Source organism: Pleurodeles waltl, chromosome 7 (assembly GCF_031143425.1).
Source record: "Pleurodeles waltl isolate 20211129_DDA chromosome 7, aPleWal1.hap1.20221129, whole genome shotgun sequence".
Taxonomy (NCBI): Eukaryota; Metazoa; Chordata; class Amphibia; order Caudata; family Salamandridae; genus Pleurodeles; species Pleurodeles waltl.
In genome coordinates this window covers 101,479,830-101,498,222 of record NC_090446.1, presented here as the reverse complement: position 1 = coordinate 101,498,222, position 18,393 = coordinate 101,479,830, and the positions used below count along the sequence as shown (strand labels likewise).

At 45.4% G+C, this 18,393-nt stretch overlaps 1 long non-coding RNA gene across 1 annotated transcript in view; it reads right to left on the bottom strand.

Moving 5' to 3' along the window:
• The window catches only part of LOC138247207 (uncharacterized), a 301,890-nt gene extending 288,363 nt beyond the window's left edge, over positions 1-13,527 (bottom strand). The window contains exon 1 of the long non-coding RNA XR_011194363.1: positions 13,248-13,527. This is a non-coding gene — a long non-coding RNA (uncharacterized lncRNA). The remainder of the gene's footprint in view (positions 1-13,247) is intronic.
• Between the last annotated feature and the right edge of the window lie 4,866 nt (positions 13,528-18,393).

Here is an 18,393-nt window from a genome sequence, read left to right as displayed (position 1 = left end):
CATTGTGTGCCAAATTAATGAAACCCGACGCTCCTCAGACGTTGACTCAATTTTTCTCAAAACATGCTTTTTGCAAACTCATATGCCAAAACATACCTCCATTGTGCATGGGAGTGCATTTTGCCATCAGTACCCTGCCCAGCTACAGGCTACGAGTCCCTTGTATGGCAAAGATTACATACAGTATGGCAGTGCCAGAGTTTGCCATTGACTTTTAGTCAACAAGTACTTTTATCAGGGCTAGCATTTTGACATAGTTGCCGACCTATGATATGCAATGACTGCTCTCCAAATGCCAAGAGCCAACTTCAATATATCAGTATTTTGCCATAGGTGCCCCATATGCAACGAAATGCCTCTAGTATGCCAGTGTCAGTATTTTGCCACAGGTGCCTCTTATGCATTGAAACACTGCCATTATGCCAGCAACGCCATTTTGCTATGGGTGTCCCATACACCAAGTATTCTCTCTTTCATGCCCCTACAAAGTATTATCTGTAGTATGCCACTGCCAAGAATTACCTTTACTATGCTAATATTTTGCCACTCATGCTGTCATGCTAAGAATTTCCTCCAGGAGGTCAGCATCAGCATTTTGCCATGCGTTCATTGTAAGCCAGTTGTTACTTTCTGTGTGTCAGGGGCAATGGCAGACTTGCACCACAATCTTGCTCACCCACATTCATTTGCTCAAGCTCATTCTCACTCGCACTCACTCACATCCACACACTCAAATTCATACTCACTCGTGCAGTCTCACTTACTTTCACTCACTTGCTCCCACTCACTCTCATTAACTCTTGTTTGCGCTCACTCTTACTCTTACTCATTCTGACTTATTCTCATTTAGTCTCACTTATTTTCACTCCCTCTGACTCACTCATTCTCTCACACACATACAATCACTGTCATTCACTTCCACTCATCGATTCTCACTCACTTTCTCACACGCTTGCACATATTCTCACTCATTCCCATTCACCCATTCTCATTCTCTCTCTTTCACTTGCACTGACTTTTTCTGTCACCCATTAATTCTCACACACTCTCATTCAGTTGGACTGATTCTTACTCTCACTCACTCATTCTTACTCATTGTGACTCACTCACACCCACTGTCGCCCCCTACTCACTCTGTCGCTCTCTCACACTTTCAGTCACACACATGCACAGGCTCACACATGGACACACAGACCATGCTCACAGCTGCACATAGTCTCTCACAGACACACACACAGGACATTTAAAAACATCCTTTTCACCGATCTCTTTGCCTGTCCAAGTCCCATTTGAGCCCCTGGTGCTCCATTTACTCCTGAGGAGGCAGCACAGCTCCTTCTAGCTTCAAGCAGCACTGGGGCTTAAAACTGAAACCTCGAGCCTCCGTCTCAGGCTTCGGCGTTTTGCTTTTTCACCCCACCCTTTCGTAACCTGTGATGAGTTGGGAAAGGGTGGTGTGTGAGGCTGATTGGCATACAGCCCTGGGCACTGCAGGGATTAAGCTTACAACAGCTAGGGCTAACTTTAGAAGTGACACAGTTCTGCAGATCACAACTTAGCGCTGGGAGGCCTTAGGGTAGCTATGCGCTCTATAAATTTTCATAACATAACATAACTTGCACTGTGATGTGCCAGCTCCCTGAGGTCGGGGCTCGGAGTTCACCAGCCCCGGGCAATCTCTTGGATGTCTGGTGCGGCTGCCTTCAAGTGCCTGTGCCAGGCATCAGGCAAATTTAATTTCCTAAGTCGGCTGCTCGGTCCATGGGTCAGAATTGTTTTATTATGCCAACTGTGAATAATAGGTTATTATTCAATATTGTATAATAAAACTGGATCGGAAAAGGAGGGTACTGAGCCCTTATTCCCTTACGGGCAAGCCAGCACTGTACAAATGCCTCTCACTGTGAGGCAAGAGCTTCGGCTCATCTGTCAATGTGGCATAATTAAAAGATGGCTACTGCAGGCTACGTGGTTCAGAACTAGCACAACTACACTTTAACAGGAGCTACTGATTATCTAGTCATAAGGCACAAGGTGGGACATCTAAGAATGCTGGGGCTGCACCATCGAGATGCCAGGAGATGGTGACAGGCTTTTCTCAGGTGGACCTCTGTGTACCCACTGCCACCCTTCTTAGTCCACAGAAAGAGGACACATATATAATAAAATGTAATTAAAACTCTTAGCTTGGATCGCCCACTCTCCTGCTAACTTTATTAATCTCTCCATCAATGCATCTATATTTATCTGCATCCATCCTCCCTCACATCTTTTTCATCCATTCATTTCTCCATGTTCCTCTTTAGCTCTCTTTCCCGCTGTTTCTTTTCTTATTATCTAGGTGCAAATTAATTTATATTGGAAATCTAGTTTTGCAAAGCATGCAAGCAAGTAATAAATCGCTTGATCACATAAAGTAATTTTTCATGCTACAATGTTGTCTCTAAACTCTAAGCAATGCTATTATCCTTTTAAAAATAATGTTTGTTTGATGATGAATAAACCATCCTAGACGTTTGTTTTTTATAATATTCAGAAGGACTGGATGTTGCACTGAAGAATTTTAAAAGGGCATGAAACAAAAGGTAACAGTAATTAACAGGACTGTAAAAAATACGTTGATTAGCTGGAAAGAAAGTTAGAACTTTATATATATAAAAAATAGAATGGGATCGTTAAGTGGACAAATTAATAGAATGTTTTTTGGAAGTTTACATTTCTGCCTCCATAGGTTTTTATGAGCTTGTAGAAAGAGCACCCTAGGAGTGTTAGCTTTGCTCTGTGGGAGAGAACCAACCATGCTCATTTTTTTAATACTTTTTAATGTTAGTCCTTAACCCTAATTTCTCATATGCCTAACTCTGTACGTGTACAGATATGCAGAAGCAAGAGCGCACATAGATATCCACACACACACATAGATACATTCATACAAACACATGTGGTTCATATGTCATATGAATCCACATAATTATAGTCCATCTTCATTTTCTTTAAAACTCTTGCCCTGTGTTCTCTGTTTATTTCATGGCAAATGGTGTTAGATTCCTGTTTCATGCATCTGCTGTTATCTACTTAGATTGCAAGTCTTGAGACCCCCATCTCTATAACAGTTATGCATTGAACCTTAAACGTAAATTAGGCAGGGGTCTTCAAACTGCGGGCTCAAGTGATCCCAGGAGGTCTGTAGATGAAACTTCAAAAAATTAGCCCAATACTCCAAGCAAGACTTCTAGAATTGGTCTCAGTACCCTACAACTAAACAAAATACTCAAGAGGAGGTCCCAAGAACTGGTCATCATACCTGGAGTGCGAGCTCCAGACCTGTAAATAAAACTGTAGGTGAGGCCTCAAGAAATGAACCCAATACTACAGTTGAGGCTTCCAGAACTGGACTCAGTGCCCCAGCTGGGATACCCATAAATAACCGCTATATTCCAGATGTGGATACATGAACTGAACATCATGAGTCTGTAGGTGAGCTCCAGAACTGGTAACAAAACTGTAGGTGAGGCCTCAAGAGATGAACCCCATACTACAGATGAGGCTTCCAGAACTGTACTCAGTGCCCCAGCTGGGATACCCATAAATAACTGCTATATTCCAGATGTGGATACATGAACTCAGTCAATATTTGTAAAGCGCGGCTACTCACCCGTGAAGGTCTCAAGGCGCTGGGAGGGGACGGAGAGGCCTCATTAGACGAGCCTTGTCTTGAGGTTCTTCCTGAAGATGGTGAGTGACATGCTTTGTCTGAGGTGCAGGGGGAGGTTCTTCCAGCTCTTTGCTGCAGTGTAGATGAAAGATCGTCCTCCGGTGGTGGTTTTGCGGATGCGAGGGAAGATAGCCAGGGCCATCTGGGCGGAGTGAAGGGATCTGGCGGGGGTGTGAAAGGAGACGCGGTGGTTCAGGTAGGCTGGTCCTGTGTTGTGTATGGCCTTGTACGTGTGGGTGAGAAGTTTGAAGGTGATTCGCGTTTCGACCGGTAGCCAGTGGAGGGTCCTCAGGTGTTGGGAGATGTGTCCTCAGCGAGGGAGGTCCAGAATGAGTCTGGCGGTGGCGTTCTGGATGAGTTGACGTTTTTTGATGTTCCTAGTTGAGGTGCCGGCATAGAGGGTTTTGCCATAGTCAAGCTTGCTAGTGACTAATGCGTCGGTGACTGTCTTGCGACAGTCTGCTGGGATTCATCTGAAGATCTTCCGAAGTTTGTGGACTGCTTGCCAGAAAGAGGAGGTGACAGAGTTTACCTGGCGGGTCATGAATAGGGAGGAGTCGAGGATGATTTCTGAGTTGTGGGCATGCTCGGTCAGTGCAGGGGGAGGTGCTGAGGGATGTGGGCCACCAGGAGTCGTGCCAAGCTGAGGTGGCATTTACGAAGATGATGAGCTCTGTCATGTTGGAGTTAAGCTTGAGGCAGCTTTCTCTCATCCAGGTGGCGACAGCTTCCATTCCTGAGTGAAAGTTCCTTTTGGCCGTGTCCGGGTCTTCAGTGAGGGAAATGGTGAGTTGTGTGTCATCGGCATACGACACGAGGTTCATACCGTGGCTTCTGACGATGGCAGCAAGAGGGGCCATGTATACGTTTCACAATGTGGGACTCAGTGAGGAACCTTGGGTGACTCTGCAGTTGACTCCTGTGGGTCTGGAAGTGTTAGGCAGGAGTCTGACCCACTGCATTCTCCGGGAGAAGAAGGAGTGGATCCATTCCAGGGCTCTTCCGTTGACTCCTATGTTGTGGAGTCTGGTGCGCAGAGTGCTGTGGGAGACCGAACTGAACATCATGAGCCCGAGTGTGAGCTCCAGACCTGGAAATAAAACTGTAGGTGAGGCCTCAAGAAATGAACACCGTACTACCGTTGAGGCTTCCAGAACTGGATTCAGGGCCGCAGCTGGGATACCCATAAATAACTACTATATTCCAGATGTGGATACATGAACTGAACGTCATGAGCCCGAGAATGAGCTCCGGAACTGGTGACAAAACTGTAGGTGAGGCCTCAAGAAATGAACCCCATACTACAGACTCTGCACCCCAGCTGAAATGCCCACGGCTAACTGCTATAATCCAGATTAGCTCCATGAACTGGACATCATAAGCCAAAGCGTTATCTCGAGAGCTGGAAACAATACTGTAGGCGAGACTTAAGAAATGAAGTAAATGCTTCGAGCAAGATTTCTAGAACTGGACTCAGTGCCCCATAACTAACAAGTATAGTCCTGATGCGGTCCCCAGAACTGGGCATCATTACCCGTAGTGTGAGCTTCAGAACTGAAAACAAAACTGTGGGTCAGGTCTCTAGAAATGAACCCAATACTACAGGTGACTGTTTTAGTACTGGACTCAGAACCCCATAGCTAACCACAATAATGCACATGAGGCCCCCAGAACTGGGCATCGTCCCTGAAGAATGAGCTGGGGAACTGAAAACAGTACTTATATGAGGGCTCTGGATCTGAACCCAGGACTGCATGTGAGATTCCAGAAGTGGTCACAATATCTCAGCTGGGATATCCACAGATGTGGACAGCACCACAGATGAGGGCGCCAGACCGTGCTATTGTACTCCAGGCGAGGTCCTTGGAATAGGAAACACTTCACCTGAGGCCACCAGACCTGGGAGTAATACTTCAGATGTGGCCTAAAGGCCAGAGCTGCCAACTTTGAAATTTTAGAACAAGGTTCAAACCCCAGCGTAATCTCACCATTTTGTGATTATGAGCAAATCACTTAATCTACCTATACCTAAAAATAAACAAACCAATCCGACCTTGTATGTTGTAACCTGGTGTTCATCTAAAGCGCTCCGATGCCCCCGAGCCAAGTTCTTTTTCATTAAAACAGCAAAAAAGTAAACAAATAAATAAAAACAATATTCCGAATGGGACCATCAGAAGAGGAAAACATACAAGTGTCATTCATAAACATAGTTTGTTCCATGTGTTTTTAGGTAGAAAATAATTTCAGTAATAATTCTAGACTGGTCCTGTTACACACCGAAATATAACTCGCTTCTCCCTCACTAACCTCCTGCACTACAGGAGTAATGACTATTGTTGTTGTTATAGTGGTGATACATAGCTTATATAGCATTTTTTGCTATACTTGGGCCATTTTGGGCCAGATCTATCTTTATTTGATGCAGCACAGCGAGCCAACTTTCTGTGCTGTGCCGAATGAAGACAGCAGGAACGCGCCATGTTTACCAATATATGGCACGTTCCTGCTCGCTCTCTGCGCTGAAGCACTGTGTGCAGCCCAGCACCAACGCAGGCACCCTAGTGCCATGGTGCAAGGATATCTGCGGTGTAAGCAGAATTATTTTGGTGCAGGAAAGGACATCTTACTGCACAAAAACAATCCTTAGAGGCGTTTCCTTTTTCTAAGTGCGCTTCAGAAGGTAGCACGCTTAGAAAGAAGAAGTACTTAAAAAGAGGAAACAAGAGGAAATTCAGATAGTTCTCCTCGCTGCGCTTCTATTGGGAAGGCACAGCATTTTGGCGCATTCCCAGGTTTGCCTGTCTTGGTAAATCTGTGAATGAACCTAAATACATGGATGGGTCCGTGGGAACATCCACTCTCAACGCATGTAACACCTTCCCATGGCAGAGTAACGCAAGGCGTCGGGTTGGCCGCCTTGAGTTACTCCAGATTTACCAAGCAAAGCAGAGCCACACAAGGTGCCTTGCGTGGCTTAGTAGTTCTGATTGAAGGATTATGTTGCCCCTGCATCACCCTGTGGGACGCCAGGGCAACACAATCCTTTGATAAATCTGGGCCTCAGTGTCTAAGCACTGTGTATAAGAAGCGCTACTATCGCACTTGTTATATAGTCTAAAAGGAGGCAGTATGATCTCATGGCAATGTCGTTGTTGAGGCCTCAGATGTGAGCACAGTACTTCAAGTGACGCTTCCACCAGTGCTCTCAGGGCATTTTATGAGCAGGTTTGCCTCGTGTTTGCACCACACAATGTGGTACATGCGTAACGCAAACCTTAAATTTGTTTTATGAAGCTACGGAAGGCCACTTGGCGTGGTCCTGAGTGGCTCCATTAATCTGAGGTAAAGCAACGCAGCGCTATTCGCTGCATGGCCCTACGCTGCCCAGGCAAGGTGTTCCATGGGCGGTGTGTGGGTGTTCCCACACAACTCTCATGGATTTTGACGTATTCCCAGATTTACGAGAACGGGTAAACCTGGAAGTGCGCCAAAATGCTGTTCCTTCCCAGGAGAGGCGTAACTTTGAGAAATGTATTTATTTCTTCTTGTTTCTTCCTCTTTGTATGTGTGCTTCATTCTGCAGCACACACCGCTAGAGGAATATGCCTCGGTGGATTGTTTTTGTGCCGGAAGGTGTCCTTTTCTACAAAGAAACAATCCTGAATGCAACACAGACACCCTTGCACTATGGTGCGGGGTGTCTGGTTTGGTGCAAGGCAGCCGAAAGGGCACCAGCGCAGGGAAAAGGGCAGGAATGCGCAGTATTGACCTAAATACTGCGCAGTTCTGCTCTTCCCTGTGACGCAGTGGAGCACAGCAAGGTGACTTGCCATGCTGCACTGCCTCGCAGTCTCATAACTATGCCCCTTGGTATATTTTTTTTATATTTGGAAAAAGAGGTTGTAGAGGACTAGTGTTTGGGGCAAACATGTTATGTTATGTTATGTTATGCTATGTTATGTTATGTTATTTTATGGTATGTTGGTATTTTATGTTGTGTTATATATTATGTTAAATGTTCTGTTATGTTATATGTTCTGTTATATGTCATGTTATGTTATATGTTATGCTATGTTATATGTTATGTTATATGCTATGTTGTGTTATATATATGATCTTATATGTTCTGTTATGTTATATGTTATGTTATATGTCATGCTATGTTATATGTTATGTTAATTGTATGTGTTTTTACGCTATGTTATATGTTATGTTATGTTACACATTATGTTATGTTATATGTAATGTTATTTTACGTTGTGTTATGGATTGTTATATGTTATATTTTACGTTATGTTATATGTTACATGTTGTTATGTTATGTTATAGGTTACGCTATATGCTATGTTATGTTATGTTAGATGTTACATGGTAAGTTACGTTATGTTATAGGTTACGTTACATGCTATGTTAAGTTTTGTTAGTTATGTTATGTTATATTATGTTATGTTATTTTATGTTATGTTATGTTATGTTAGATGTGTGTGGCGATCTAATCCCATTTGATTTACAATTCCCGTTCTTTACTTGACTGCCAGGGTCAATGGGCTGTTTGCTATTTTCTCAAAGCCTCTATGGTCTGTTCATTTTGAGTGCCCAGACCCAGACCCTGCTCACAGAGTGAGGCTTCTATCGAGTGACCCTGCCCCGCCCTCTACCCCCAGCCCAGCCCTCGCCTGCACCGCTGCCCCGCAGCCCATGAATCCCGAGCCTCGAGAGGCCCGCGTGCCCCTGTTGCTGGGAGCCTCGCATCAGTGGGGCCCCTGCCTGCTCCCACACCTGGGCTGTAAATCACCCCACCTGTCCGCTGTGTTGGACCTGTCAATACCTGCCCCCGGAGCGCGCACTCTGCGGGGTCAACGAGGCTCTCCGGGAAAGGCCCCTCAGCCGCTGACCTCAGCCTCACCCCGGGGACATTGTATGCGGCGCGGACAGGTCTGTGGACAAAGGTGACCCCCGTCCTCTGCACGCACGGTGACCCGCCGTGTGTGCTGTGCACACAGTGGGCGTGGGAGGGCGTCACCTGCGGCGCTGCCCCCCGGGATGCCCTCCAGGCCTGGCACTTGTCTCATCCGGCATCAAATCATTGTTTTATTATTTTGTCCCAAACAGGACTATAAACGCTTTGCTCAGTTTCTCCTTCGCACATAACGATGTGATGCAAAACCTGCAGCCCGAATATACGGTATATAGATGTCACTTTCCATTACCGCTTCAGTTACTCAAATTGAACAGAAAATTAAGTTTCGTCGCCTGCCTACAATACAACAAAATGCTTGTAATTAAAATAGCAAGCATATCATTATCTCGCAGCTTCGAAACAACGAGTGAGGGACGTGTTTCGCCAGTTCAATTCCTCTCATTGAGGAACGACTCAACGGTTTTATATGAAAAATGTAGAGAACAAAAGACACACACACACACATATATATATATATGCATATAAATATATATATGTATATATACATATATATATATATAATTTATTTTTTTGCTACGTGGATGGATTTTTCTTCCTCGCGGTGACTCCATGCACAGGAGAAAATGGGTGCCACATCAATTTTCATACAAAAAAACGGAAATGTCATAAAAACGCACCGAGAACTTTGGGACATTAGTGTATATTTTACAAAAGAACGAGAAAACTGCTTTACAGTACTTCTCAGCCCTAATTACAACCTTAAATTACGTTTTGTTTTCGTTTTCAATCCATGGGCCGACAGGAAATAATGTACTCTCTCTGGCCCGTCAGTTGCAGACCCCGAGGGCAGAGACCCACCTTGCACCGGTGGGCAGCTGGTACTTTTGTGTCATATGTTATGCCGGGATCTTCTGGTCAGTTCCACAACCCGAGGGCAGAGATCACACCCTGCACCGGTGGGCAGCTGGTACTCCAGTGCCCGTATGAACACTACAACACTGGCCATAGTCCAGGCCAATCTTTGACATATATATATATATATATATATATATATATATATATATATATATATATATATATTCATTCATTCAGGGAATCAGGCGAAGGGCACCAGTGCCCAGATCTCGGCTGCCCCGTGCTATAATTCGGGGCATTGTGTTACCTTCAGTATGTGTGAAATCAGCGGCCAATAAGGTGTTTGTTTGTTTATTTTCCGGTCCAGCACCTAAGACACCCCGTGGGCAGATCTGATGCCTCAGGAGTAAACGCATAAATGTTGTAAATTGTGTTTAGCCTGTGGTCACGTCTTCGGATCCAGTGGGCCCACTCGCCTTTCATCTTCTCGTGGCCAAGAAAATGAGTACCACTGTACCCTAAATATCAGCTATACAGCGCCAAGAATCCCCGGGTGCGCTTTACCTGTAGCATGTTATGGAATGTCAGGCGGAGGTTACCTCGTGTTCTCGTCAGATAGAGGCAGAAAGCGGTGTTTGTAAGAAGGTGTGCTTCGGGGAGCAGTGCCACACCCCACAGCATTACCCAGATACTCTCGTGTCTTGTAGCCACACGCAGGGTGTGCAAGGGCCGGCGTCCCCTGGAGATGACGAACAGGAGGGGGGCATCTCAGCATCTGGGATGTGACGAGTTTGAGGTCTCGTCTTCAGTTCCGTTTAATGGCTGAGTGCAGGACCCCAGGGGGGCCACGGGCGCTCATGAGCACCAATAATGAGCAGAGAGGCTTTTTAAGGATGGGGAAAGTGGGCTCTGGGCAGGGCCGCAGCCTTTCACGCCCCCCCACCCCACCCCCGATAGAGCGGATCTGTTCTGCGGCTCGTCTTTCCCTTATGACCTTTAATAAGTCTCAATAGATTGTTTCAGAGGCCGTTTATCCTTTAATTCATTTTAATGGGGGTGGTGTGTGCGAGCCTATCACATTTTGCAAAGGAACCTGTGTTTATGTTTTATGCAACATTCATGAAAACAGGTTTCTTTTGGGTCAAAACAGGCCCTCACATATGAGAAATGTGAAAGCGTCGCCGTGCTTACTTGCAGTAATATTAATAAGCTGCAGCCTTGTTACAATACTGAAAACACACGTCACTATCTCTTAATTTCAGATGCAAATATATATAGAATGTGGACGACTCTGCTCGTGCAGTGTCAGTGTCACCTGGCCAAAGTAGGCTTTAAAGAGCTGAAATTGGATCATAAATTCAACGATGTTCTGAACAGGGGCCCCAAAATATGTTTGGCCCTAGGTCCCCCTAAATCCTTACATGTTCCTAAATTAGCATAAAGGTGCGTTTCATAATTGCTTGTGTCGCCGTGCACCTGCGCACATGGGGGGCTCCTTTAAACAGGGCCCCGCTGTGCAACGAAGTATTTTTTTTTTTCATGCAAAGTTGTTTTATTCCGTATATATAAAAATCACAGAATGTATTCCAGCTTCGAAATATTCTCGCGCTGTCGACAAGTGCTTCTTGCTCCAAATTTTTTGACTTTTTATAAGAAAGCAACGAGACCCTTCCACCCTTCGGGAAAACCTGGAATTTTCTTCCGATGGGCTCCGAACTCTTGCATTGGCTTCTAGTGAATCCCAGCCGACCCCGGAGCTACCGAGTTTAATATCCCCGGCGCCTCGTCTCGGAGACGTAAAACATAACAAGGCGTCTCGGCAGCACCGGCCGCGGGTCCCTGGGGGCCGTGAGGGGCTCCTGTCTGCAGACTGCAGCGGCTCGAGCGGAGTCACACTGGTGTGGGACCGAGAAAACACGGGGATTCCGCGACTTCAGCCGAGCGCTGCGACGCTTCCGAGGAGGGAAAAACGCGCTGTGACGCCCGCACCTTGTTGAGACGATCCCCGACTCCTGTGATGTCCACATCTCGACGACTAGTTGTTATCTGGGATGACTTTTGTCAGTGTCGAATTTATGTATATTTGTGTATTACATAATTATGTATGACACACACACACACATATTGATGTATACAAATAGATATAAATTCCTATGGATCGACATAGCTCTATCGCTATTTCTCTCTCTCCTCTCTCTCTCTCTCTATATATATATTTATATGTGTGTATGTCATATATATATATATATATATATATACACACATATGTATAACCATTAGAGTCAGTTTTGGAATTATATTAGTAGTAGTAGTAATAGCATTAGTGCTATAATTATTGTTGCTATTATTAAAAAATAACAAAGATGAAGTAACAATACCCAACATTAAAAACCATTATTATTAAAATATAATTGCAATGTTAGTGATAATGTCGCTGCTCCAAATAATACTGACGGGAGTAGTTCTTCTACTCCTGCTATAGTATTGTTATGTTGTTTTTCATGGATGTCATGTATCCTACATACTCTGTAGGCCAGGTATACCTCCCTTCGTCCCTCTGCTGTTTTCCCGCCTCGGAGCGGTTCTATCACACAGCGCTCCGAGCCCGGCTCCAGTGGCGGTGACGTCTGCAGCCCCGATGACGCGGAGGACTCTTCCACTGTCCGCCTGACGGACGGGGATGTTTTATCCCCAAGGGGTCTGAGGAGTTCGGGCTTGAAGCCTGGTTACTGCCCCGCCTGCGAAGTGGTTTTTACCCAGTCACATCCTCCAGGGACACAGCCGAGGTGCGGGAGGCGCCCAATACCAGCAGTACTACCATTAGTATTAGTATTACTCCACCTGCTGCTACCAATACTACTATCATAACCAGTACTGCTACCAATACTGTTACTAGCAGCTGCGGCTACTGTTATCAAGAGTACTATGGTTGCCAGTGCTGCTTACATTACTATTAATACTACCGCACATGTTGTTAATCAATACTACTATCATTACCACTACTAGTGACATTGCTGTTAATACTACCGCACATTCTGCTGCTTTTATCAATACTACTGTAATTACCAATACTGCTACCATTACTGTCAGTATTATTCCACATACTACTGCTGTTACAATAGTACTATCATTATCAGTACTATTAACATTACTATTAATACTCGGCACCTGCTGCTGCTCTTAATCGATACTACTATCATTACCACTACTACTATTTGCTAATAATACTGCCGCACCTGCTGTTAATCAATACTATTACCATTACCAGTACCACTACCATTACTATTAGTATCACTACACCTGCTGTTACCAATACTACTATCATTATGAGTACTGCTACTACACCTGCTCCTACTGTTATCATTACTATTATCGTACCCAGTACTGCTAACATTACTATTAATACTACGGCACCCCCTGCTGCTGTTAAGCAATGCTACTATCTTTACCAGCACTGCTAGCATTACTATTAATAATACAGCATCTGCTGCTGCTGTTAATGAATACTATCATTACCAGTGCTGGTATATTACTATTAATACTACCGCACCCGCTGCGGCTGTTAAGCAATGCTACTATCGTTACCAACACTCCTAACATTACTATTAATAACAAGGCATCTGCTGCTGCTGTTAATGAATACTACTAGCATTACCAGTGCTGGTAATATTACTATTAACACTACCGCGCCTGCTGCTACTGTTACAATACTAGTATCATTACCGGTCCCCAGGCGCACCCCCGCCGCTTCACCTGAGTGGCTTCTTCCCCCGGCACGTGAATCACGCTGTAGATTCCACTCCGCCTTCCACACCAGTAGATTCACGCAGCTGTTGTGACGACACTGCGACGGGGTACCGGGATTCGAACCCCACCTGTCGCCGCTATCCGTACCGGACTCGTTTATTGATAACGTCTGAGGGGGGCTCGGTGTTTTGGGGCCTCTGTGTCCGCAGGTACTTGAGGGGCTCTTTGGGGGGGGACAGAGTGAGCGCGGTGCCCGAGCGCGGCCGGGCCCCTCCCGGGGATGGTACTGGCGGGAACACGAGCAACAGCAGCGCCTGCGCAGCCAAGCCAAGCCTCATTCTCTGGTTGCTTTTGTTGTTTATACAAACCACGAGCACTTTAGCTACAAGCGACAAATACAACTGTAAGTGATTCTCTTACACAAAATAACAAATACAAAAATGTAACCAGAAACAGAGGACCCCGAAAATAACACATCCCCCACCCGCCTTCTGGACATTCAGCTGATTGCACAGAGCAAGCCCTGAAACTCAGCCACGGTAGTATTATAGAACAGTGTAAGAAAAGATGGTTCTTCTTCTTATAATAAAATAACAATGATAATAAAAATAATATCAATAATAAAAATAATAATAATAACAAGTATTATAATTATTAATATTATTATTATTACTGTTATTATTAGCAATGGTGATTATTGAAAGGCCTTATTAATATTAGTAGGGCTGTTAGTAGCAGTATTTTTGGTATCATTGTTTGTTATGTTTATTATTAAAAGTAGTGGTAGGTGCATTAACAGTATTATTATTGCTGTTTGTTATTATTATGAGTACTATTGATGGTAGTATTAGTAGTATTATTGCTGTTTGTTGTTATCACAGTCATCATTATTATTAGTAGTATTAGTATAATTACTATGTTTATTAGAAGTAGGGGTAGCATTAGCAGGAGTATTATTGCTGTTTGTTATTATTATGAGTAGTAGGTATGGTAGTATTAGTACTATTATTGCTGTTTGTTACCACAGTCATCATCATGATTAGGGATAGTATTAGAAGTAGTGATAGTGGCATTGATAGTCGTATTAATGCTGTTTGTTATTATTATCATTCCTTTTACCACTGTTCTCCCATCTCTAGGGGTTGCCTCCTGTTTCCCCTCGGGCTGCGGCTCTTTTAAGGCACCGAAGCCTCTTCGTCCTCTTCGTCACTTCCTGTTTCTTTTCGTCACTTACTGTTTGATGCTCGGGACCCTGATAGCAGCTGATGCTGTAATGTTTCATTGACTCGGGTACTTTGGCCGCCGAGTTTCGCCTTCCTGCAGTAACCCAGCGGGCCGTCGGTAGTATGGGGTTTGTTTAAGGCCCCCCCCCCTCCCCGCCACGCTCTGTTGTTAGAAAACACAAAAGATTGCAGCGATTAATTTCAGCCGGCTCTGATAATTCTTTTGCTTTTCAGGCTCTCTCGGGGGCTTTTAACTTTTATATCCCGTGTTTTTGCATAATTTGTTTTTCTTGTATGAATTGTCCGTGTTTCTTATTCTTCGCCTTGAAGCTGATTCATTTTTTTATTTTTTTATAAATCTCGCAAATAAAATAAAATAAAGAAATATTAATACTACGACACAGCTGCTACTGTTACCAATGCTACTGTGATTACCAGTACTACTATCATTACTAGTACTACTACCGTTACTATCAACGTCTCTACACCTGCTGCTGCAGTTGGTAATACTGCTCTCATTACCAGTACTACTACCGTTACTATTAACCTCAGTACCCCTGCTGCTGTTACCTGCAATACTATCATTACAATTAATATTTCAAGCATTTCTCCTGCTACTTGCATTACTACTAATACTAGGTAACTACTTCGATGGCCAGTGTTACTAAGATTAATTCTACCAGTACCGCTGTTGATGCTGTTCCTACTATCAGTGATATGGCTACTATTCCCTAACTTATAAAACGATTACGACTGCTAATGTTATCATTACTGCTAATACTGCTACTCCTAACATTACCACTGGTAAAATGGTGTCATTACTACTAGTGTCACAACTTCTGTTACTGATACCACTACCATGATTACTACTGCTGCTTTATATCAGAGATGATTCTACAGCGCACATATTCACTTTCGCATGGCTTCAATGCGCTGTAGCAAGTTCAGCCCCCTTTCCCCCGTGGCTCTGGGGGAGGCTGAGATGTTCCTTCTGGTGGTTTGTTATCGCTAACCCTAGTGTCACTGCTTATGCTACAGATGTTTCTATAGCGCCCACACTTATTGAGGCATGCCTTCGGGGTGCTCTAGGTAGCCCAGCCTCCTTTCCCCCGTGGTTCTGAAGAGTGTTGATACGTTCCTTCTGATGATTTGTTACTGCTACCTCCCGCACCACTGGGTATGCTAGAGTTGTTTCCATAGCTCATTCTGGCATGGCTTCGCGGCGCTACTGGGAGCCCTTTAAGCGGTGGTTCTGAAGGTGGTTCAGATGCTGTGTTATTCCTACAACCAGTATCACTACGTAGGTTAGACATCTTTCTACCCTATATATACTCGCTCGTCACGGCTTCGAGGCGCTATTGAAAGCTCCGCCTCCTCTCTACCATGGTCCTGAGGGTGGGGCGAGATGCTGTGCGTGACATTGTCACTGCTCTATTCCGGCTCTTTCATTGGCTGTGTGCTGCTTGTGTATTACTCGTCCAGCTGTGATTGTTCCACCCCGGTGTCCGAAGGCTGTAACCAGGGAGTTCCATCAGTGGTGTGTACCCCCGGGGTCTGTAGGTCACTCCACAGTCCAGCAGCTGAGCTGGTCTGTACATGGTTTCACTCTGGTTGCTGCCACCACCACGGTTGTCACTAACCTCAGCGCACCTCTCTCTAGGAATCTCACGCCCTTATCTTGTGGGTTTCGGTGCCCTGAGTCGTGCGTCCTTCAAGAGGCGCTATGTCTTCTCAGAGACGATTCATTCTTCCTGCAGCGGGGGCATCTGGTAGGCTGGGCTGCATGGTGTTCACATACAGACCCGATGGAGGGGTGGGTGGGGCTTTATGGAACATACTTTGAAAAGTACCACATCACACAATCTACAGCTGATCTTTGAATATTAACATAAAACACATTTACACTGTCAGGCATCGAGACGCAGCGATTCGCCAAGAATGTCACGATTTAACTCAGGTCAGGCTCGGGCCCAGTGCGGCGGCTTCAAGGCGGACAATAGCAGCGCATTGAGGCCCGCATGGACCCGGGTTTAGCGGCTCTTTCTGGTTGCGTTCGCTGAGGATGGCTGGTAGAGAGTGCAGGGGGAGAGCACCTGCTCATGTGCCCACGCAGCCCCTAGTTATGAATACTCGGGTACCAGTGTTTTCAGTCGGGGATGGTTGCAGAGTTCTGTCGGATTTAACGCGGGGTGTTTACATACACACAGAGACAAAAACACAAGCGGGCGCACACACTCTGTCCAACATCTCTGCTATGAAGGTCCTTAAAAAATGTTGGTTATTTTACAATAGATTTTACAAAATATTCTGTTTTAAGTACCCCTTACAATCTGCCCGCCAGTACCTTTTCACTCTCTCTTAACTCTGTTTCTGCACTGCTGTTCTTATCATGTATTTCATGATTTGCCGACATGGTTGTTAGAAAACCTAAATCACCCCGCCCCCCACCTCCCCAATATTAACGACTACGCTACATCCCTGTTCCCACCACCATGAAAGTATTTTCACAATACCGTGGCACTTTCTTGAACAGTTCTATATAGCGCAGAGCTCTTCAAACTGGGGGGCGGGCCCCCCTAGGGTGGCCTCAAGTGATCCCAGGGGGGGCGCCAGGCTCTGGTCAAACGAAGCATTATACAGATAACTGGGCTTTACAGGGCTTTCCTGTTTTAAGCAGGAACATGCTATTGCACTTTTTAAAAGGTAACAGTGCTTAAGTGCAATGTTTAAATAGGTCTCGACTTATTTAAACATTGATATCTTTATAAAATAATTGTGAAAAATTCTGAGTTGATTTTTATTTTTCAACTGGGGGATGCCATATTAAAAGGTTTGGAGACCACTGCTAAGCGGGAACGCCACCCCAAGGTATTGGAGCGCTTTACATGAGCACCAATTCAATAAAGAAGCATATATTCATTTTGGTAGGCTCGGGGAGCTTAAGGGCTACATATACAAAGCACTTTTGCGAACTGGCCCGTTTGCGGCTAGAAAAAAGCTTTTTGGGATGTACAAAGCCCAAACTACGATTCGGTAACTTGTTACTAAATCGCAATTTGGGTTTTGCGAGTCAGTATTAGGAAGGAGCGTGTTCAGGGCATCCTTTACTAATAACGAAACTGTGTGGTAAGTATGGAAAAGCGCCCCCCCAACATGGGGGGAGCGCGGCCCCTTAGGGGTCGGGGACACTGGGGGCCTGGCCCTCGCACTAGTTGTGCGCAGGCTGGCCTGTGGCTTCAGCTCGCACGCCTCGCGAGGCGTGGGAGCGGAAGTAGCGCTGCATAAAGGACGTTTGGACAACGACGGTGCCGGACCGGTTTGGGCCGCCGCGAGGGCCAGAGGGGGGCATAAAAGCACCCCCCCAGAAGGCTCGGCCTTCTTCTTCCTGGCACGGCGGCCTGAACGGACAGGCTTGTTGTTGACCCACCCACCCTCTCCTTAGTATTAGTCGGAAGAAGAGAGAATAAAGTAACCGGAAGTAACAGCGGGGACCCCAAGGGTGGGGCCCCGGTATAACAACAGAGATAGGATCCTGAAGTCCTGGACCAACCTGCGGATGGACACACCTGATTGGGGGTAGGGAGCCCAGATCACTGGGGTGGTCACGGGGCTCATGCCCTGGGCCGCCCCGGTACACCCCTTGGCTGATTGGTGTTTGGAGAGGGGGCGGAATCCTGTGCATGGGGGCAAGGAACAGAGGAAGCAGGGGTACAGCCCCTCCTAGGGATACAGGTGACGACCAGTCCCTGTGTGGTCCAAAGGAGGTTCAGGACAGGAAGGGATCCTGTCAAAAATAATTTATGGTTGCAAATGAAAAAAGCATATATAACAGTATATATTAATTTTGCAGTGAAAAGTTTTTAATAGAGTAATGTGCATATGATGATTGGCATAAATTGTTTCGTTGATTTTAATGAAAGTATATAAAA